The sequence below is a fragment of the Anabrus simplex genome, chromosome 2 (assembly GCF_040414725.1).
Source record: "Anabrus simplex isolate iqAnaSimp1 chromosome 2, ASM4041472v1, whole genome shotgun sequence".
Taxonomy (NCBI): domain Eukaryota; kingdom Metazoa; phylum Arthropoda; class Insecta; order Orthoptera; family Tettigoniidae; genus Anabrus; species Anabrus simplex.
The window spans coordinates 429,497,005-429,520,041 of record NC_090266.1 but is presented as its reverse complement, the minus strand read 5'-3'; the positions used below and the strand labels follow the sequence as shown (position 1 = coordinate 429,520,041).

Sequence of the window (23,037 nt, the reverse complement as noted above, 5' to 3'; positions counted from 1 at the left end):
CCACTTGGTTAACGGGACTGCATATTTCATCAAGGTCTATACCATTAAATCTTGTGCCTTATGCATAAGTATAGGTATAAGTAACTTATAAGAATAGTGGGAATGGCTCATGAGGCGTCATACTTACGTAACTATTTTAACGTTATTAGAGGTATCAGAACCCCAATAAACTATATATACTCTAGTCGAAATCAAACAACAATGGCTAATTCACAACGCCAACATGAAAAAAGACGACTTTTTCATTATTTAACAGTACCCAGTATCGTTAAAGATAGAGAAAACAAACAAAAAATCAGTAATGAATATTAACCAATATAACTTGATGCAAATGATTTTATGACAATGCTATAAGGAAAGTACAACATCGGAGAGATTAATTTAGTTTTGTCGATTACCTTTTTCAGACATCTATTGAACAAAAACTGCTTTTACAATTAGTTATATTCCAATGCTAAGCTATGGGTTACTCACTTTTATGGAATTAACATCATCGTGCTTGGCTGTATCCTAAGTGGGCAGTCACGTGTTTCTGAACAACGCATTTTTGGCAGTCCTATCTGAAAAATATTCGCGCCAAATCCGATATAACGCAAATCGAATCTTGGAAATTACTATACCGGCACATATAAATATTGTATTTCGAGCACTGCTAAATGTTATACACACGTGAACACACACTTTTAAAAATCTCCTGCAATTCTCGTAGATGGAATGCTCCAACAATGGATTAATCTTCTGATGTGCCCTCTGCAGATGGTCGAATTTCGAGATTCAGTATATGATTTTGCCACATCAAAGTATAAAAAGTTATTTCACAATGTAAGTGTTGCTATAGCGAAGCGAATGGGTGAGAAGGAGCGAATTATTGTGTTATTTTTCTTTTGAGTAACACCTTCACATCACCAGTGGAATTATATGAGATTTAAAAATCGGCGAGTATATTGTTTATAATTTGCGAATAAACCCATTTAGGATTACACAATATAGTCTACTTAGAGATGTTTGTTTGCCCTCCTTTGTGCGTATATTTCTTTCATGATAATAATACTAATAATAATAATAGTAATAATAATAATAATGAACATTAGAAAATACAATAGCGGGCCTAGGAAAGCGTTCATTTGGCCCATGTTTCATACATTGTGTCGCTTTACCAAGCTGGAATGGCAAGAGATGGGTCATAGATTATCGCAGTTATTTATTATTACAAGCACTCTAATATTTAAAATTATAAAAGTGCAAAGAAGACACAATTTATCATCTATCCGGATGTGTAGCGAGTTTGTTTAAGGTGAAACTCGTATTCCCAAGAGTGTGCGATCAACTCTTCGCCCTGTCACTTGACATTCAATCGTGCTTAAATGTTTGTGACGTATCAGTAGACTTAGTGACAAACTGCTATGGTGAACTCCGAGAAAGTACGAAGAAGACGACGACTTACTGTCATCAGGCTTAGTGACTCCGACGGTAAAGTTCTGTTCTCTGGAGCCCAAGTTGGCGGGTTCGATTCTGACTCAGTTCAGTGGTATTTGAAGGTTTTTCAGATACGTCTGGTAGATTTATCTGCACACAAAAAAACTCCATGGGGGCAAAATTCTGGGATCACTGCGTCTCCGAAAACCAATAACGTTGTTACACGCTTACGGATACTTTAAAATGAGCCACTTTCACGACAAATTTCCGCCATTATTTAATCTCTTCTGACGAAGTCGAATACATAATGAACGAACACATTGGCTGCCTTATCTAATACGCATATAACCAGGGCTGTAGAGACAGTAGTGGCAATGTTGATAGAATGGCACATTTAATGAACTAACACGTACAATTGCATTACATTCCATCAATGTAGTAACTCGCAAAGTCTATTACCTTTTGCCAAATGTCGGGAGGCCATTGGAGACCACTGGCAAAGCGTTCACTGTTGATGACAGCGACGGAGGAAGCCTACTGCGCGGAGTACAGATGCCACGTCAGGAAATCGGCAGCCTCGGAAGGGTTCCTTCAACTTCGGAAACAGGTCGAAGTCTCAAGGACTCATGTCCGATGAGTACAGAGGATGTTCCAAGACCTCCCAATGCCACTGTTACAATAAGAGCTTTACATTGTTTGCGACTTGACAACGTGCGTTGTCATGACACATGATAAGGCGATCGTCTCGCAGTAAACGTGAACGTTAGCGCCTCGTAGCCGGACGAAGATGTCGCTCCGCACATCGGAATAGTAGTCACTGTTGACGGTTAGTCCCTCATGCCACAATCAACATAAGCTTCACTCGACTGGGTTCCTGTCGAAATTTCTGTGGACGTGACGGACCTAGATGACGCCAATAATTCGATTGACGCTTTTCATCTCCTTCGTTGCGGTAGGTGTCCAGGTGGATGCAAGCAAATGCATACCGGTGCCATTTCTGTACGTCAGTGAGTTGATATGGAATGCAACGGGACGCGATTCTCCTCATATTAAGACATTTCGTCAGTATGTGCCTCGCCGCTTGATGACTGAGACCAAACTCTACGGATGATTCCCGGACAGTCCATCGGTGATCTACGGAAACGAGACCACTCACGATGTCAGTATGATCTTGAGGAATGGACGGACGACCTGTGCGGTGAAAATTCGCAGTCCCATTCCGACCCACATGAAACGTCCTGACCCATCTTTCAACCGTCCTCTACGATAATGGATTCTCGCCACAAGCTTCAAGTAATTCTCGATAACATCCTGAAGCATTTCTGCCACGGGCAACCTCGATTTTAATCCACGTACGATGATCACCTATTGAAAACATGCTTTAGAGCGGTAAAATCGGAACTCCTCACTTCAACGCCACACAGCAAAAACACTCCCAACTGGATGCCTCCCAAATGCACACTCACGCATCGACAGCAGCGCCTACTGACAGCTCCCTTTATCCTATTTCCGCGTGCCCGATCTCCTGCGAGTGTCTGGACTACGTTGCATCTACTTTATTTACAGCCCTCGTATATTGTTCACATATATATTTGAACCATCGGATTTCTTTGGTCTTTATTCCGTTAATAAGGTCCATTTGGCTTCAACCTTTGTAGTTCAGTGGTTGAGTGGACTTCACGACAGGAGTGGGAAGTCGCACAGTCCAAATAGTTGATACTCGAAATCGTATACTGACAGATGACAATGATGAATGAGATGAACGTGATTTTTCCGCATTCTCACTTTTGAAAAATGCTGTGAAAATTGTTTATTTCAAGTTACCAGGCCTAGATCTGAAATAATTGAGCTTTTAATTGTTAGCTCTTGCCTTGAACAATAGAGTATAACGCCATTATACTATTCAGGAACTATTATCGTTCACCTTTCACCTGCTATGAACCCCTGTTTGGGGATTATATTTGCTACATGAATTTTGAAGTAATCCTTAGGTTAGAAATGCCAGTTGGCTATTTCCATTGTTATCTAGAATATGTTCAAGTCAGTGCGAAAAGAGATTGTGAATTGTTTAAAAACTTATTGGAGTTTACTTGTACGAAGAACATAGGTTTTGCGTGGTTTCTTTATTTACGCCTTTTTTAGAATCTGTAGACATATTAAGTCATTATAAAGACAATATGTATTTTTAGGATGCAGGCCCCGCGGTGTAGGGGTAGCGTGATTGCCTTTTACCCGGAGGCCCCGGGCTCGATTCCCGGCCAGATGAGAGATTTTTACCTGGATCTGAGGACAGGTTCGTGCTCCACTCAGCCTACGTGATTATAATTGAGGAGCTATCTGACGGTGAGGTGGTGGCCCCTATCTAGAAAGACAAATAACATGTATGATTTTGTCTTTTCGAACAAGCGGAAAGATAACAATATATACTCTAGCAAGAAACGTTTAGCAAACATTTTGAATATAAATAGAAAGACTGTATAGTAAAAAAGGGGTGTACAAGTAGATATCACTTAATATTTGGTAAGATATTAGAATACAAATGGTGAAAATGGAGTGTGCAAATTGATACAAATAAATTTAGAGTATAACAAGGATGGCCCTGGATGGAGAATAGGCTACAAGAAAGACAAGTTAACAGTCAACTGTTTAGTCTTCGCAGACGACCTTACACTCCTGGCATCCAGTGTGGAGGAAGCTATCTTTTAACTATCCTCTCGCTACCACATAGCAGCTAAAGTAGGGTTAAAGATCGCCATCAACAAATCACAGTTTATCACCAACATCAGAGATGCACCCAAATCAATCCCACTGGGGCACAAAGCAGTACAAAGGACTAACTCCTTCAAATACCTAGGAGAATGGATGACTCCAAACATGAATGAAGATCAGGTCATGAACAGCAGATGCATCAAGTTGGAAAGCACCTTCCACCTATGTAAGAGTATGTACAAATCCAAATCCCTCTCCCTTAAACTCAAAATCAGGCATTACACTACTGTAGTGAGATCGTCAGTACTATACGCCTCAGCATGCCTAAACATGGTAAGAAAAGGGCAACTTAGAAAACTGGAGCTGAAGGAAAGGAAGATCCTGAGAAAAATCATGGGCCCTGTTAAAGAAGAAGGCAAGTACAGAATGAGGCACAACAACGAACTGTACCAACAATTGGAGAGCATTACAACATCTATGAGGAAGAGGAGATTGAACTTCTATGGTCATATCATGAGAATGGACAATCAGAGGCACACCTCCAGAATCTTCCACACCATCTCTAGAGGGAAAGTGACTAATGCCAAGTGGGCAGGACTTGTCAGAAAAGACCTTCAAGAAATGGGCATTGATCCCAGTGAACTCTATGACAGGAATAGGTACAGAACATTGATCAGAATATCAAACTCTCTCCAGTCACTAACAGAAAAAACAGTACGTCCGGGAGGAGGTGTGAAATGGACTCAGGAGCGAAAAGACATTCACAGTGCAAGAATGAAGAAGTACTGGTCAAAGAAGAAAGTTGCTAGAGATAAGAACCACGTGGTCGATAGCAGGCCCAAACGGAACTAACAAAAAATTAGAGACGATTTGACTGATTTGATTGTACAGTGAGAATGGAATATACAAATAGATATCAATAAATTTAGGATATACATTAATTCTCAAAACACGGCTGATAACTAACAGGAGTACCAACTTGAAGAAAATTAATATATTTAAATCTTGTAGATGAATAATAGGTTTTTCAAATATAATAATTAAACCTAACAGCAATGCTAGGTGTAAACATCTGCTAGATAAATGCACTGATGGGTAAATGTGTAATACACACGAAAAGCATTACAAGCAATCAAGGTACATGTTCAGAAGAAATAGGTTATAAGAAATTACGTTAACATACAGATGTGAGACGTGAATGAAGAAACTTGTTCCAAGGGATCATAGCACATGCTTAAAATTTATAATGATCGTACTTTAAGATTGATCCCCATCTGGGACTCATGACGGATGACAGATTTTCGGAATCTAATTTGATGTTATTTGTCTTTGTTACTAGACGCGATATGGAAATAGGAAGAAGTTCAAATTACAGGAAAGGTAATTGACACTTAATGTGGTTTTAAATGTGAATTTTAACACAATTTGAAATACATTAACTCAGACCACATTTCAAAACTCAAGGATTGTGACTAAGTATATTGCAACTTTCTCAGTCCAGCAACAACAAAAACAACAATAACTTTAACGCTGCAAAGGCATTTTATACTCAGACTGTAGCACAAGGCATTAGTGATTGCCTTATATTTCCTTAAGTAAAATCTAAGAGAAAAGGATGGTGGAATATTCTTGTTTTAAACACCAGGTTTCATTAGGAAAATTGAAGCGAGAGCTTTATTCAGAAGAAGGGTGGTTTGATCAGCATCTCGCTCACAGCAGGCTTTTATACTAACGAGAGGCTATTTGAACGTTAAACATTCTGAAATTAAGCTCCTTACTCTTTGAGGGATCCTAGACGTCTTCTGAACCTCCGATTATTACATTATCTGGTGTCAACATGAGTAATAACAATTAATAATGATTCCTAAATTCATGTACTCTCGCGCATAGTACAGAGCAAACTAATCCTTGCCATGCGCATCAAATTAGAAAATAACAGTTTTGAAATCATTCGTATGTTAAATACTGTCTTCAGTTAGTTGTAATTACATTTATGTACAGAATTTCTTGTTGACAGAGAGGCTATGCACATGTGCATTTAGCCTCCATATGCGGTTATTCATTTTAATATATTATTATTATTGATATAATTCAAAATGTGTGCTATTATAATACATAATACTTACAACAAAACGTGCTTATCAAGAAAACTTAAAATAAAGCACTACAACACAGTAGTGAAACCAGAATGCCTTTATGCCAGCGAATGTCTAGCACTGAACTACAAGCTTGATAAATTAGAAATATTAGAATGAAGAATTATAAGGAAAATATTAGGTCCTCCAAGAATTGCAGAGTTTTGGAAATTAAGAAGTAACAATGAAATGTACCAGAACGTAGAAAACATATCAGAAACAATAAGAAAAAGGAGATTGCTATTTCTTGGACACATTTACAGAATGGATGACAATAGACTAACTAAACGAATCTTCAAGTACCTTTGGGAAAAGAAATCAACTACCACCTGGATTCAAGAAGTCAAGAAAGACCTGGAAAGGAACAACATACGAGAAAAAGAATTATTGGAAAGAAAGATTTTTAGGAAGAAAGTCTTACAAATGGAAGGATTCCAAGGGAGGAAGGAAAAGAAAACAGGCACAAAGTGGACTGAAGCCAGGAAAAAGAAACACAGTGAAAGAATGAAAGAATACTGGAAGAAAAGGAAAGAACAACTAAGGAGGAACAATTGAAATTGTAACGTGGCCCTTAGAAGGCCGGAACGCAAGAAGAAGAATAATATTCGTCCACTGCTGCCAAGGGTTTTCGTGGTATGACTTTTGTCAAAATTGGGAAAAACAAACGTGTATTTTAGGGCTCGGGTGTTCATAACCTTGAAAATCGTGTAAGTTTTTTTACGGAACTATATCATTTCAAATAATATGTTTCCTAAAGGTTGTTCATGAGATTTCAAGACATTTCGTACCCGAAAACTCGTGCCACGGACATTTCGACACCGACATTCCGTCACACTAACAGTTCGTACCAACGAACATTTGATTATACGCTCTATACGTTCCAAGAAACCTTTTGTCACGGGAAAAGAGCATTAGCTTGCTGTACAAGGGTGTAAATACAAGGTGAATCCCGCAAGGGTTTGCTGTCATTCCTGCATGTCACGTGTCGTTGAATGAGAGTACTGTCGCCGTCACGCCGTTCTCATACGCCCGTAAGAAACCCAACTTCGATGAGTGGATAATCAGATCGAAAAATTGAAAGAAAAAAATAAAACTTACCCTATTACAATTAGCGTACAAAATTCTGTTCTTCAGCCTATGAACAAGCGTTGTAGCGTGTGGTGATATCGTGGTTCACTCTTTGCAATTCACACGAGTCTTCAAACTTACGTGCGAATTTCATTTAGGAATGCAGACCACAAAAAAATCGGGTTCTTAATTCAGAAGCCATTAAACGCACCAAACCGATTAAACACCGTTTTGTTAAGAAACGGTCACTCTGTACTCTGTGCGGAAGCTTATCGCAGACTACTTGAGACCATGACATCAATGGGCATTGAACTATCAAATCACCCATACACCGCACAGGGAATAACCGGCAACTCGACTGAGGCTCTCACTGTATAACCAATATATTAGTGCTTTATTTCAAAGATGTTTCTACAATAATTCTTCCGTTTCTTTATTTCACCGTATGCTTAAAGTAACTATGTTGCCTGACAGCAAAGCTCATCATGCTTAACTTTTAAAAAGTTCCGGGAAGGTTGTACCAAAAGTCCTTAAATACTGGGGAATATTATCCTCATAGTGGTATTCTTGATAATGAGACATAACTCGCTTACTTCCCTCATCACCATCTTTATACTTCCTCTCCTTTACAGATTATTGTCCGCTTGGTAATTCCTCCATATCCTGCTGAATTTCGGTGACCTCCCTTTGTCATTGCTGAGAAAGACCAAATAGAGACGCATTTTGAATCTACTTTTTAAATATATCATGCTTCGCAAGTGTTGGTAATCCTTAGCAAATTTCCAAAAGCTCTACTGTAGCAGTTCCATATATCGACGGCAAGAATCGGCGTGCTTCTTTCCTTGCGTCTGCCAAGCACATAATTGTCTTCCATGGAACCAAATAAAGCATTCAATTCGTCCAATAAATTCTCCTGGAACGATGCTAAGATATCCGGTATATCGGGTACAGGAACAAAATAATGCAAAAGACAAAATATACCGGAACTGCACTCAAAATTCTTCGATGTCTATTGAACCTTCAGCTTCGATAGTGTGTCAGAAGTTTGGGGCAAGATGTAATTTTTAAAAACCCATCCACCCTCCGACTCATACTCTGAGAAACGACTGTCGGACAGACTTTATGAATGCAATTTCATAATCTGAAAATAAACACGTAGGATCCAATATACTTCCCTGTTTTGTAGTGGCCCTTGTCTGCAACACTTGGAATATTTTATCGTACGTTGATTTATCCTTCTTACACAGGAAAAAAATAGTTAGAAACCACGAATCTCTGACACTGCAAAGGATAGAGTATATATTTGTAGTTATTTTCGGTATTATTTTAAAAAATCCCCCAAAATCTAATATTTTTCTTTGTATAGAACTTCGAAATAGGCATCTGAAGATAACAATTATGCGCCTCTTCTCCGTGTCTAGATAAAGTAATCTGCGTAAACTGTCTGCTGTAGTTTTGTAATTCACGTACATATTGCTGACGTCGTCCATTGAGCATAGTTCAGGAGGCTTATTAACCCTTCTAATAAGGATAGCACGAGAAAAGCAGTGGACTGTAGGTATAGAACACGAGGTAGGTAGCTGGTTCATATCACTGGGTCCCTGTGGAATTATTAACATAGATATATTTACACACTTAAATACACACGTGACACACAATACAAGAACACTCACGACACATATTTACACTCATATAAGAACTCCGAATGTGCTAGGTGCACTGACTATGTCATCGTCTTACTTCACGCGATCGTCTGTCACCGCTCCATCCCACAAGACTCACTCATTAAGGGTGGCGGCAGGTAGTCTACCCTCTCCTAGTGGACAGTGGAATTACAAAGGAGACTGTCCTAATCTGACCTCTGGTGAGGGCTTGCTAAAATTTAAGTGAAAGCAAAGCGGCAAAGGTAAGCCTGGTGATCAAACAATGAGTGATGACATAACCTAAAATAAACCACAAGCATATCACAGTCTTAAAAGAAATGTGAACATTTTGTCGAATTACATGTATTTCAGATAGGCTAATCATGTACAGAAATCTTTCTTAAATTAAGAAAAAGACCAGACATCGTACACAAAATTAACAAAGAAGATAAATTGTAGTTCAGCGTATATTTCAGTTTTACCCACAGACCAACAAATGAAACAACTCTGAAGAAAATAAGAAGTAGACAAAAGTAACCTGATGGTGAAATTCTTACACAGTATTACCATCAATACTCGTATAAAATGTGAATTTATATTGAGTTTGCTATCAAATATTAAAATATGCATATGCACTTATTTAAATAAATTCGTATTACTTTATGCTCTTATAAACTGCAGTGGAAATGTGACCTAGAATTTTAAACTGCATAGCGTCGTGCAACTTCCTTTTTTCAAAAAATCGTAGGAATGACCAAGATTCTAGCTGCAGTCGCCTTCCTTAGCAGCTAGCGACAATGTTACAGAGCTACATTTGATAATACTCTATTTTAATATTTCTATTGTGCTCTATTCATATTGAAATCATCCTGACCTGTGGTTTCTCTGGGATTTGGACTTCATCCAGCGATGTATCTTTTGAGTCCAACATCGGTACCCTTTATTTTCTAATTATCAAATTTCAGTAGAATGTAATAACATTACGGAAACTTAAATAATAGTGATAGTACAACAAATAATTTACCAATTATAGTAACATTGTGAATCTATGTTGTTCGGTCGTGCCGATAGGTTCTGTAAACCCGACCTCAACTCTAAGGAAACCATCTTCCTGCGAATTTCCAAGTGAACGGCTGACACAGGGAGTATATCTTAGGAGCCTCACACTGTCTAAAGGAAAATCCCGATGCACAGGAAAAAAGGGTAGCCTACACACCTTTCATATCATCCACTGCAGGCCGCAGCAGTAAAGTCCTCAATCGAAATAGTATGAATACTGTCATTTCACCTCTACAAAAATAGCCCAGCTGTATCATTCACCCAAGGATAACGGGATCCCTTCTCCACCTCCATAGTTTACAAGTTTCCTTGTTCTTGCGGGAAGATGTATGTAGGAACTATCAAGCACAGAATTAATACGAGAATGAATAAACAAAAATGCATTGTCATCTGAACCAGTCAGAGAAATCTGTCGTAGATGAGGTGCACTCGCCCGTCTAGATCATGATATAAATTTCGAGGAAACTGATGCCGTACCTACCACTCGCCAATTCCATGCTTGTTTATATCGCGAGGCAACTGGAATGGAGAGTCATCCCATCAACTTCAGTGAGAAAGAAGGGCGTTTTTACTTAAACATACTTGGCTCCAAGTGCTAATAAACAGGTAGCAACTCAGTCCTGGTATCGTTTCTCCAGAATTCTAGACTAGGCAGTGAAGGCTTGTGCCTCCAGCTGTACTCAGTCTCAGAGAGTTTGAGACTCAACAGATAAATCCACCCTATCGACCTACTGACTTTGTGAGGACATTCACTATTTCACCCTGCATTGAACTACACAACATTAAACAATACTTTACAAGATTAATTTGAAGAAATAGACATAACAAAATACACCATTTTAACAGTAGAAATTGGTCTGTCGTGACTGAGCAACTCATGAGGAAATCGATGACTTTCGAAGTGGTGGTATAACTAACTAATATAATTTGATGATAGTGATGGACAGTTTTTATGAATAAAATAAAACAAGATTTGTATAGGTCAAACTGCGCAATTCATTCACAAGTCCACGTACATAGCATATGGGTATATTATTTTGAAAATCAGCAATATAACAATTGTACCTTAATGGAATTGTCAAAAGAAGCCTAAACCGTCGGTGTACCGAAGAACTTCCTCATGTTCCTTGTTCTTCAGTCATTCCTATAAGAACTTGCCGCCAAACTTAACAGCCAAAAAAAAGAATGCATGCTATCTTTAATTTTAGTGGCATGGGCGCCAGCTTTTCGTAACAGATTAGTGTTTGAACCCCCGTCAGTGAATGTGAGTTTTATCAGATGAAAATAACAACTGTCTATTTTTTTAATTTCACACAAACCTGTGTGTTATTACGGTTATGACCGCAGGACTTACTGCAACGTTAAACGTCAACATTACCTCGCATATTTCGACGAACTTGGAATCAAAAAGGAATGATCTGGGTCACGTCGTTTAACTGAGTATTAATTTGCCCAGTATTTCTCCCACTAACCGTAATTAGCTCCCTACCTTAGAATTAAATGATTACAGCTTCAAGCATCAGTAAATCAATAACAACGTAGGATATCAGAAAGGACAAGACTGATGATAAAAGATATCGGCTTCTAAATCGAAGGTGCATGGATTATTAAAGAGATGTCCTACGCTCCAAAAGTAGTAGTATTGTTTTATGGTAGATAACGTCATACAAATATTCATTAAAAGGAATGGGATGGACAACAACAACAACAACTACTACTGCTATTACTACTACTAATCCCTGTGGGTGGGGGCAGTAGAATAACACCTACAGTATCCCCTGCCAGTCGTAAGTGACGACTAAAAGGGGCCCCAGTGGCTCATAACTAGAGAGCGTGGGTTGGTGACCACGGGACCCATAGCTGATCCCTGGCATTGCTTCCACTTGCGCGTGCCAGGCTCCTCACTTTCATCTGTTCTATCCAACCTTCCTTGGTATACTCTAGTTTCTTTACAACCCCTATAGTATTAGAACATTCGGATTCCTTCCAATTTTTTCTTTCTGATTAGTGTTTTATACAGGATAGTTGCCTAGTTGTACTTCCTCTTAAAACAACAACAACAACAACTACTACTACTACGGGTTTTACATCTCACTAACTACTTGTACGGTTTCCGAAGGCATAGATGTGCCGGAATTTAGTTCCGCAGGATTTCCCTTACGTACAAGTAAATCTAACGATGCCAGGGTGATGTATTTGAGCACACTCGGGGACTGGGTGTTCGTGTCCGTCTTACATGTATAAGTCACACTTCAGTTCACAATTAATGTAAAAAATTGCATATGGTAGTAAAATAGCATAATATACTGTATAGAAATGTTTCATTAACAAGTACGAGAAATATACAAATTGGGGTTGGCTGCATGGTCGAATAAGACCAAAAGCAAAAAATTTAAATTAAAAAATATTTGAGGATCTTTAAATACCATTGGAATGAACTGCGACCGAACTTTCCAACTTGCGCTCAGAAAACCAGAGTTTTGTGAATGAGTTACTCACCCCCGTAAGTTGAAGTAAATTGTATAGGAACCTTAGAACCTTTCTATGGCTCAAGTGAGATCAAACTCCTTCTCTCTGGCCGAACTTGTGAACATCTGCTCTCAGGAAGTAGACCACGTGGCTGGGATAACTGGAGGCGAACTAATATACAACAGAGATGAAATACTGATGTATACAGCCCGAACCGTTGAATTAATGCTCGTGCAAGGCTACTCATCACCAGGAGCCCGCTTTTCAGCCCCCCTTCCGCCATAGCATGTACTTTTCCCACTTCCTGTGACGGGTTGCTGTGAAGATATTGATAGCTTTATTGTCGATGCATGCCGTTTGTTGTATGAACATCACCATTTATCCGTACTCTAGGGGCTACTGACTCTCAATCTTTATCATTTCGTTTAGAATAAACCGGTATTATAAAAAGGTTTTAAAACGACCTTGCCAATTGCCGAGTAGAACAAAGTTTATAAATTTAGAAATGTGTGGGATCTCGAGAAATTGCTGAATGGAATGGACGAAGACTTGTGTAAGGAGTACAAGATGAAAATAAATAAGTCCAAAACAAAAGTAATGGAGTGCAGTCGAACGAAGGCAGGTGATGCAGGTGATGCAGGTAGTATTAGATTAGGAAATGAAGTCTTAAAGGAAGAAGATGAATATTGTTACTTGGGAAGTAACATGATTAACGATGGCAGAAGTAAGGAGGACATAAAATGCAGACTAGCACAAGCAAGGAAGAGCTTTCTTAAGAAAAGAAATTTGCTCATTCGAACATTGATATAGGAATTAGAAAGATGTTTTTGAAGATTTTCATCTGGAGCGTGGCATTGTATGGAAGTGAAATATGGACGATGATTAGCTCAGAAAGGAAGAGAATAGAAGCTTTCGAAATGTGGTGTTACGGAAGAATGCTGAAGGTGAGATGGATAGATCGAATCACAAATGAAGAAATACTGAATCGGATTGGTGAGAGGAGATAAATTTGACTAAATTCGACGAGAATAAGCGATATAATGATAGGACACATATTAAGACACCCAGGACTTGTTCAGTTGGTTTTTAAAGGAAGTGCAGACGGTAAGAACGGTAGGGGTAGACGAAGGTATGAATATGACAAGCAGATTAGAGCAGATGTAGGATGCGATAGTTACGTAGAAATGAAAAGGTTAGCACAGGACAGGGTGGCATGAAGCACTGCATCAAACCAGTCTATGGACTGATGACTCAAACACAACACATGGGATATAGATCTTCTCGAAAATGGTACGTCCTCTTTTACCATATACATTATTACTTTTACTGAAATGCTAGAGTTAAAGTATGATGAAAAAACAAATGAAGTTTCCGTCAGTTATTTACTGTTGAGGTTATTACTCTCCAATTTTGGGGGCTGGGAACATCACGGCCAAAATCTAATATTCGTACTGCGCAAGTGAAGTCTGAAAACCCTGTGTTTCTGTGCAAATGTTCCCATGACTGTAACTGTAATTAATTGAACGTAATACTGGGAAGGATGCGGCTGTTATTCAGAGAAAACTCCTAACAAGGATATGAGGAGTTAAATGTCAGGTAGCTCCGTAAATACCTTTCTAAGGATATCTTAATGTGGGACGGGAGTTAAATGTGAAGCTCCGTAAATACCTTTCTAAGGATATCCGAATGTGGGACGTACGCCCAAAGCTCTTACCACTCTGCCCACCACATTAATTAATTGAGTTACGCAAATTGATCTCTGTGGGGAGTATCAATTCGAACTTAAAATAGAAAAAGGAAATTATATTTTTTGAAGGTAAGGGCACTGAACATTATTAAGAACCTACCAGCTACTTTGAAGCCCTCGTCATAAGATCCGTCGTAATACGTTCTCTCAGTGGTGAAGCCTACTGGTCAATTCAGCCGCCCCAGCTTAAAGGAATACATGCAGCTTAGTTGGTCGAAACTTGATTCTTCAATTTCGCCGTGATGTTTTGGAATAAACTTCCCTTTTGAAATCTTGAAACAATTACGTTGATGTCTGGAGTATATTCTGAAATGTAATTTAGGGAGAAGTCATCACCACACCCCTTCCTACTGTTAAACTGAACACAACTTCATCTATCCCTGCTTTTACCTATGTTGTAATGGAACAATTCGTACTTCCGGCCGCAAGTATATTTTTTGCTATATGTTAAATTCTGCATAACAACAGATAGTGCTATCTACTCCCTTTGATTCTTTGCTCGTCGTGTGTATATTTAACTGGAGAGGTTAGCATCTTAACTGTGGATGTTTGTGTCCTCTGTATTGAAGAACATAGGGGTTTTCTGAGTGCTCTTTTTATTTCAACAGATGGGAAAGGGAAAGACCTTATTAATCGAAAATATGATTTTAAAGGCGTTACTTACAATTAAAGTTTGTAAAAGACCGTAACTTATATTACTCTTCTATTACGTAGCAACAAACAGAACAAGAAGTGCAGGCCGGGCTGAGTAGCTAAGACGATTTGAACGCTGGCTTTCTGAGCCTAAGTGGGTAGGTACGATCCTAGCTCAGTACGATAGTATTTGAAGGTACCAAGTCATCATCTTCATCCGAGCCACGGGAAATGGAAACGAACAGTCTTGAATACATTTATAAAGAAGAAATATAATCTCACTGTTACATAAAGTTTTCCGCAGTACATATTACCGAGCGAGTTGGCCGTGCTGCCGACAGTGGGGTTCGAACCCACTATCTCCTACAGTGACTCTATATGCAGAGTTTGGCCAAGTCTAGTCCAGCCACCATTTTTTAGCCAAGTACTCAGTCAGCTGATAGATTAAGGACATTATTATTATTATTATTATTATTATTATTATTATTATTATTATTATTATTATTATTATTATTATTATTATTATTATTATTATTATTGTACCGGGCGGTACTCCTCCACGCCGCTAATTTAAAATGTGCGCCAATTGAAACTCCTCTGCTGGAGGAAGTCTGAACTTTATTGACGGTATTAATTTTCAAGTTTCTCAGAAGATGTCACTACTTGGAAAGTTTGGAGTTTTTGAACTGTGCCACTTTTGATGTATTTTTGTTTTACCGGTAGTAAGAAGTGTGAACTTTCTCTTCTAGAGGACACTACTGAAAACTACAATGGTGCACCCTAGTGCGATGTGAAAGAACTGTTTTTTTGGAGAAATTTTTATTTCAAAAGTTTGTTTCTTGTTAAATTTCCTTCTGTTATTGTTTAAGTTAGCTGTATACCCCTCTCTTTCCCCTTGTTTTGTATTTAGCCAATCCCGAATTTCTTTAATTAATTTCTGACCAATCTGATGTATCTTCCCCCAACCTGAATATGCTGCTTATCCCTAACCAATAAAGTGATTGTGGGCGGGTGTTTTCTTCCCTAAAATGCCTCGAACTTTCCGCGAGAGTATATAAACTGCTGATTTTTGGGTCTCTGCGCCACTTCTGTTCCATCTTTCAGTGTGTAAAGTACATAGCAGGGGGCGGGAAGCGCCTCTTTCTTCAGCAGCGGTCAACAACAAGGTAATGGCCGATTAATAATTTCTTTCTTTGCTAGCTCAGCAGTTTAACTCTCGGGGCGGGTCCGAAGTTTTTCCATAATGTAACCTTCTTTAAAATGTAAAGACCCTTGGTATCTATTCTATCTTTAAACTGCATATCGGGATAGAGAGTGCTTAACCCTCTCGAGCTCCCACTCATATTGTTTTGGGGTGAACTTATTTTTTTCTCAACCTATTCTTCTTTAACGTAATGTAAATTGTTCCTTTCTTAAGTCACCTCTTTAGTATGGGATTAGCCCTTGTATTAACGGCCTAGTGCCAAGTAGGTTTTAAACAAAGTGTATTAGGAGCGCAAGTTCGCCTCCTCTCAAATTGTTATTTTAGAGGTCATGTAATTAATCTTTTTCTCACTTAATAGACCTCAGTAGGTTGGGTATTTTACCCCTGTGTCTATGTCCTGAGAGGACAACTTGAAGGTGGAGTTTGGTGTGGCCTTTGAGAGGCTTAAAGTTTGAGAGCGAGTGGCTCTTTCTTGAAAATTGAGTGTTGTATGCCTCGAGGAGGCTTTTCTGTGTAATTTGCGCAAGTGCTCCTGAGCATGAATGGGGTTTTCTGCCCCTCTCTTAAAACTTATTTTGGAGTAAGGTTGGGCTGATTGCCCAAGAATTGTAAAGTCGGGGCGCGAAGCCCAAATCCGGTAAATATTGTAACTACATTTTGTTGCCTTGCTACTCTGTACCTGCCATGCTTGTTATTTCTTTATTTTGAAAAGAAAATATAACCTTGTTAATTTTACATGCACTCTAATTTCGTAGCTTGAGACCCGTTCACACCCGCACCTTCTTTCACCTCTAACTACCGCAAAAACACGGTAACAATTATTATTATTATTATTATTATTATTATTATTATTATTATTATTATTATTATTATTATTTCAATAAAGAATAGACTAGTTCCATGTTTTAAGACTTTATTTATTTTGCTTATTCTGTGTTTATATACGCCTATCAGTATTTGCTATATTCATAGTCTACCTGACATAAGACTTCAAACTTTAGATTTATGCGTAGTATGCAAGTCACAATAATATTCCAGGTAACATGGTTTTACATATCAGAATATACAACGCAGTATTGAACCCATAATTCTACCTTGCTGAAATTTCAACTGTAAGATGGAGTGCATCCATATCTTTATTGCAAGCTCATCTCACGCTCCGTGGCATAGCTACTGACAGCGGGAGGTCCGCCATTTCGAACGAGGTCGGAACATTTCGGAAGACCTCGGGTAATTAATAATGAAATTCTGGATAATAACCCTCATTTCGAGAGATTTCGGCCCTGTCATTAACAAATAAATAAGCAATTAAGAATTTTGGGAAATATTTGATGAAGCCGAAGTCCACAGGAAATGTATTTAATTAGGCTTGGATAAAAGTCGGCATCCATACTGGAAAATAGTGCACACGTGTCAAAGACATGCAGCAAAAATGCGCGGGAACCCTAATGCACGAAATAAATTAATTACGCCTGTTAAAGAAACAGGAAAAATCAGCAAACACCAGCATCATTACTGGTAAAATAGGTGGAATCTCTGGAGTAAGTCTCGAAGAAATCGATCCAGTGGTCATCAAATGGAACGATTGCACAACAGTACATTACACCAATCAGAGCGTCTCCAGAAAAGGCTTAAATCCCACCTCTTCAGACAAGAGCGTCAGTCGTCATTTCATGTCCCGAGAGTGTGAACCTACGTCGGGTAACATTAAGAAGAAGACTTAAAGTGGGTGAAATAGACTTGAAGAATCTCTAAAGCCAGTTGTATTAAGGGATGAATATTTTACCAAATGGTAAATGGTGAACGAAGACAAAATTAGCTATTGAAACATCTTAGTTGCGACATATATCACGGTCGGGGAAGAAAATCATAAGTTAAATAATTGTAGGATTCCTGAAATTCTGCGTAGGGGGACAACAGATTGAATTATTGCGGACAAGGTTATTTTGGTAATCGGCAAGGGAGAACTGTTGTGGGTCGCCGAGATAAGTTTGTGTCTCACGGTCAGTTACACCTGTGGAACATCTGGAGAGGAAGGAGTTGGAGATTTCCACACACTGCATCAGTTGAATTCTCGAGGCGAAGCGGGGTGTTTTAACTGTTATATGTCGATAGAAAAAAAATCATTATTTAAGTTTCATAAAATCAATGTGTATTGCTTCAAGGCGAATGCAGAATCTGTGTATTTATTAGATAATATTTAAACAAAGAATGTGTCCTGTAATTGTGAGGGGCTAAGTCGGAGTTGGCCGGCACAGAATGAAGCCGAGATAATGCCACGCCAAACGACTACAATTACAGGTCCGTCTAATTTAAATATTATGTTTTGTAGTTAGAGATGTAAATGCTTGTCCTTTTAAATTAATTAATAATCATAATATCGCGTTGTATATGTGGTGTGTGTAATCAGATATATTACGATGATGAGGAAGTGTCTTTTTTTTTTTGCTAGGGGCTTTACGTCGCACCGACACAGATAGGTCTTATGGCGACGATGGGATAGGAAAGGCTTAGGAGTTGGAAGGAAGCGGCCGTGGCCTTAATTAAGGTACAGCCCCAGCATTTGCCTGGTGTGAAAATGGGAAACCACGGAAAACCATTTTCAGGGCTGCCGATAGTGGGATTCGAACCTACTATCTCCCGGATGCAAGCTCACGGCCGCGCGCCTCTACACGCACGGCCAACTCGCCCGGTGAGGAGGAAGTGTCTTGTCGTTGTTCCATTGCAGATGCGAATGGTCTGGTATTTATGCCAGCGCGCGAAACTTTAAGCCATGTTTAAATTTCTTTAAAAAAAATAAAAGTGAAGTTAAATATTTCATTGAAAATCAGTTAAATAATATTCGGTCCGGTAAATGTTACAATAATGACAATGATAAAATAGCCGTTATTTGTGTGATAAAGCCAACTATCAAAATATTTCAATAATAATAACAATATTCACGTCAGGATAAAATTGAGACGATAAATTATGTGTTCAGCAGTAATGTCAAGCGAGATTCGCGGTTTATATCGAAATCCAGTGAAGTATAATAAAGTTGGCATTTTTCGGAAACTTAAATTTTGTGACACCGTGTATTTGTGATACAGAAAATCGCGGTATGCTATTTTGCTCCTGTTGTCAGAAAAAAATTCCAGAGGTTAATTGTGAGATCAATATAAAGTTGGTTGGTCATGGCTCAACGACAGAATTAGGGCGTCGTCTGTACATAGTCATGTCATAGGTTAGTCATTTTTGCTAATCGACTTGAACCATGATAGTGTTCGCAGTAGCGGATATGAATGTGGGAGATATTAGTAGGTACTCATCAGGCCATGTTTCGGCATAATTCTTACTAGCCGAAAGATGCTCCCATAATAGCGTTGCATCAGTAGTGCCATGAATGTAAGGATTGTCCCACGTGGAAACCTGGCTAATGGAGACTGATCCTTACTACTTAGTTACGCGTGTTCAAGATCGATGAACTTTCGTTTTCTATTTGTTTTTCTTTACTTTAAGATTTATTGCTCGGGTGTCCGCTATATTAGGATAATGCCGTGTGTTGACACTTGGTAGAATTTTGTAGGATTTTCACTACGAATGAGGTTTCGAATCGTCGGCTGTTAATATATGTTATTTTCATTTTTGTTATTCGCATTATTTATGTGAGACGTTGATCTACCAATCACGTGTAGTTTGATTTAATGGGACAAGTGTAAGTAGACAAATTTGTAATTATAGTCGTAGTTATAGAAAATTGGAAAGATTTCCTTTTATTTTTCTTATATTGTGGACTTGTATTTAACAAATTTAACGACGTAATTGTTTCATATGTCCGCCTCTGTGGTGTAGTGGTTAGCGTGATTAGCTGCCACCCCCGGAGGTCCGGGTTCGATTCCCGGCTCTGCCACGAAATTGAAAAGTGGTAAGAGGGCTGGAACGGGGTCTACTCAGCCTCGTGAGGTCAACTGAGTAGAGGTGGGTTCGATTCCCACCTCAGCCATCCTGAAGTGGTTTTCCGTGGTTTCCCACTTCTCATCCAGGCGAATGCCGGGATGGTACCTAACTTAAGGCCACGGCCGCTTCCTTCCCTCCTCCTTGCCTATCCCTTCCAATCTTCCCATCCCTCCACAAGGCCCCTGTTGAGCTTAGCAGGTGAGGCCGCCTGGGCGAGGTACTGGTCATTCTCCCCAGTTGTATCCCGCGACCAAGAGTCTGAAGCTCCAGGACACTGCCCTTGAGGCGGTAGAGGTGGGATCCCTCGCCGAGTCCGAGGGAAAAACCGAACCTGGAGGGTAAACAGATGATGATGATGATGAATTGTTTCATATCCTGAAAGTTGGTTTAGTAAGAATATTTTCAAGTGACTTATCACTTTTCTTTAATTTCAGTGTTTGGTATTTCTTGTAAATGCATAATGAATTAATTTTTTTACTGCATTTCGCAGTTTTGTTCCTTCAGGACGACGTAACATAAGATCCCCTCGGAGCAAGTGTTGTTGGTTCCTTATGAACATCTGTTTGGGGTGATGCATGTTTCAGTATCGGGATTCCTCTGTAACTTAAGGGTGTCGCGAGATGACAATACATGGTGGAGTTTTATTTTTGATTGTGACAATTGCTGTTAACTTGTAATGAACACCATGCTTTCAAGTAATAGTTCGCAACTTATCCAAAGGATCCATTCGGGGGTGTCCCAATATCCGATAGGATAGTCGACTGGTGGATAACCTTAATTAAATATAAATCTGGAATTCTACTTGTTGAAGGTCAGATTTTCCACGGATCGTGTGGATAAACTCTCAGTTATCGTTTGGATCAATGGTGCCCGATTTTTAGGTTTTATCTCGTTTTCTGGTTTTTGCTGTCCACGAATTTTATACTACGTTTTCATTCTTTCAGTAAAACCTTACCACTCACGTTATGCATTGTGACTACGTTAAAACATGTTGTGAAAAATTTTATGTGACGTTTCTTGTCTATTTAATAAATAAGTTATCGTGATTTACATTGAATAAATATTTTAGTAAGCACATTTTTGCTCCTCAAGCCTACGTGGCTCAGGCGGCAGCGCGCCGACCTCTCACCGCTGGATACCGTGGTTCAAATCCCGGCCGCTCCATGTGAGATTTGTGCTGGAAAAAGCAGAGACCGGACAGGTTTTTCTCCGGGTACTCCGCTTTTCCCTGTCATCTTTGCATTCCAGCAACACTCTCCAATATCATTTCTTTTCATCTCTGTCATCTATCATTGCTCCAGAGGAGTGCGACAAGCTTCGACAGCCGGCACATTTCTTATCCTCGCCGCAAGATGGGGGCTTCATTCATTCCATCCCTGACCCGATAATTGACTGGAAACAGGCTTTGGATTTTAATTTATGCTCCTCATTTGAAGTAGTTATGCTCTCCTCTGAACCCTATCGTTTGGTCGATGAAGTGACAGAACAAAAAACACGCAACGACCCCAAGATCCAAGAGTACAATATTGCTCTACTGAAGCTGGCGAGGCAGACGACCAACGATGGAACGGTTATTTCAAGGGTTCAGTACCATTAGACTATACAAAGAACTGTAATTTTAATGCATGACTTATCAGTGTGTTATATCATATTAACACGCGCAGAAGATAGAAAATAACATGACTATTTAACCTATGGGTAGACAAAATTGTATTACCTAGCTTCATATGTTAACATAATATACTGTACCATTCTACTTGTACTAATATAAGTTTTAACGAAAACCTGATACTCGTTAGTGGTGAAAACAAGCAACTGCCATGTTCCCGGGTTAGTTGTGTATAGTGCTCTGTTAATGATTTCTACGGTCTGATCCCCGCAATGAACATTTAAATATTGGTACCAATACACAATATAGTTTGAGAAATTACTACTTATAGCTCGATGAAAACAAGCAGTTATCCTTGTCCTTGTATTCAGGACTCTGTTACCGATCACCTGCGGCTCGATCCCCGTTATGTGAGACTAATTCTGTGCCCGGTTCGGTTAGTGCTGGTAGATATCTGCTGTATTTTAAACATTCTGTTTGCTACTATCGGCTTTGCTAATATATTGTTATTACTGTTATCATTGCCTTATTCTTTTTCTATAGCTTTTCCCACGACTGTGGGGTTGTGGGTGCGAACTGCATCACATATATGTAGACTTGGCCCTGCTTAACGGCTGGATGCCCTTCCTGACGCTAAACCTATATGAAGGGTTGTAATCACTATTGCGTGTTTCTGTTGTGGTTTGTAGTGTGGTGTGTTGTCTGAATATGAAGAGGAGAGTGTTGGGATGAATCCAAGCACCCAGTTCCTAATCCAGAGCTATTAAAATACCCCACCCGGCTGGGAATCGAACCCGGGGCTGTCTGAACCGAAGGTCAGTACGCTGACCATTCAGCCACGGAGTCGGTCTATTATTGGTATCATTATAATGTATGGGAATACTCAACTTGATGCTAGGCGGCACTTATAACCACGTCCTTTAAGAGATGAATAGCCATAAAATCTTGAATTCCAGAATATATCAATCATGATATTTCATACGATGAAAGTGAATGAGACATAAACGATCGGCAGTGACCTTTCCTGTAACTTTTGTTATGTACAGGTTTTAGATACAACAGATATTTTCGGGGATATTTGGAAATTTGTGAAAAATAATATAATCGTGAAAAAGCATTGTTATTTTTCCTTACACGGTAAAATCGCACGAAATGTAAAAGATCGGAAATGATATTCTAAACAACTTTCGTTATATATGCCTAAAGGTTTTCAATACGGCGAATATTAACTGAGAAATCTGATATTTATTGCCTTGGCCTCGATAAAATTACTCTCCAATGTTGTTATTATTGTTACCATTTTAATGCATGAGACATTCCTACTCGTTGCTGGGATCGTCTTATAACCTTCTACTTTCAGATATGATAACAAGCAATTGTCCAATTTCATTTTAAAATTCTTTCCGGAT

General features: G+C 39.1%; 1 protein-coding gene across 1 annotated transcript in view; it reads left to right on the top strand.

Moving 5' to 3' along the window:
• sli (slit guidance ligand) overlaps nucleotides 1-23,037 on the top strand; it is a 1,279,943-nt gene that overhangs the window by 604,947 nt on the left and 651,959 nt on the right. The gene's annotated exons all lie outside the window — the stretch shown is intronic.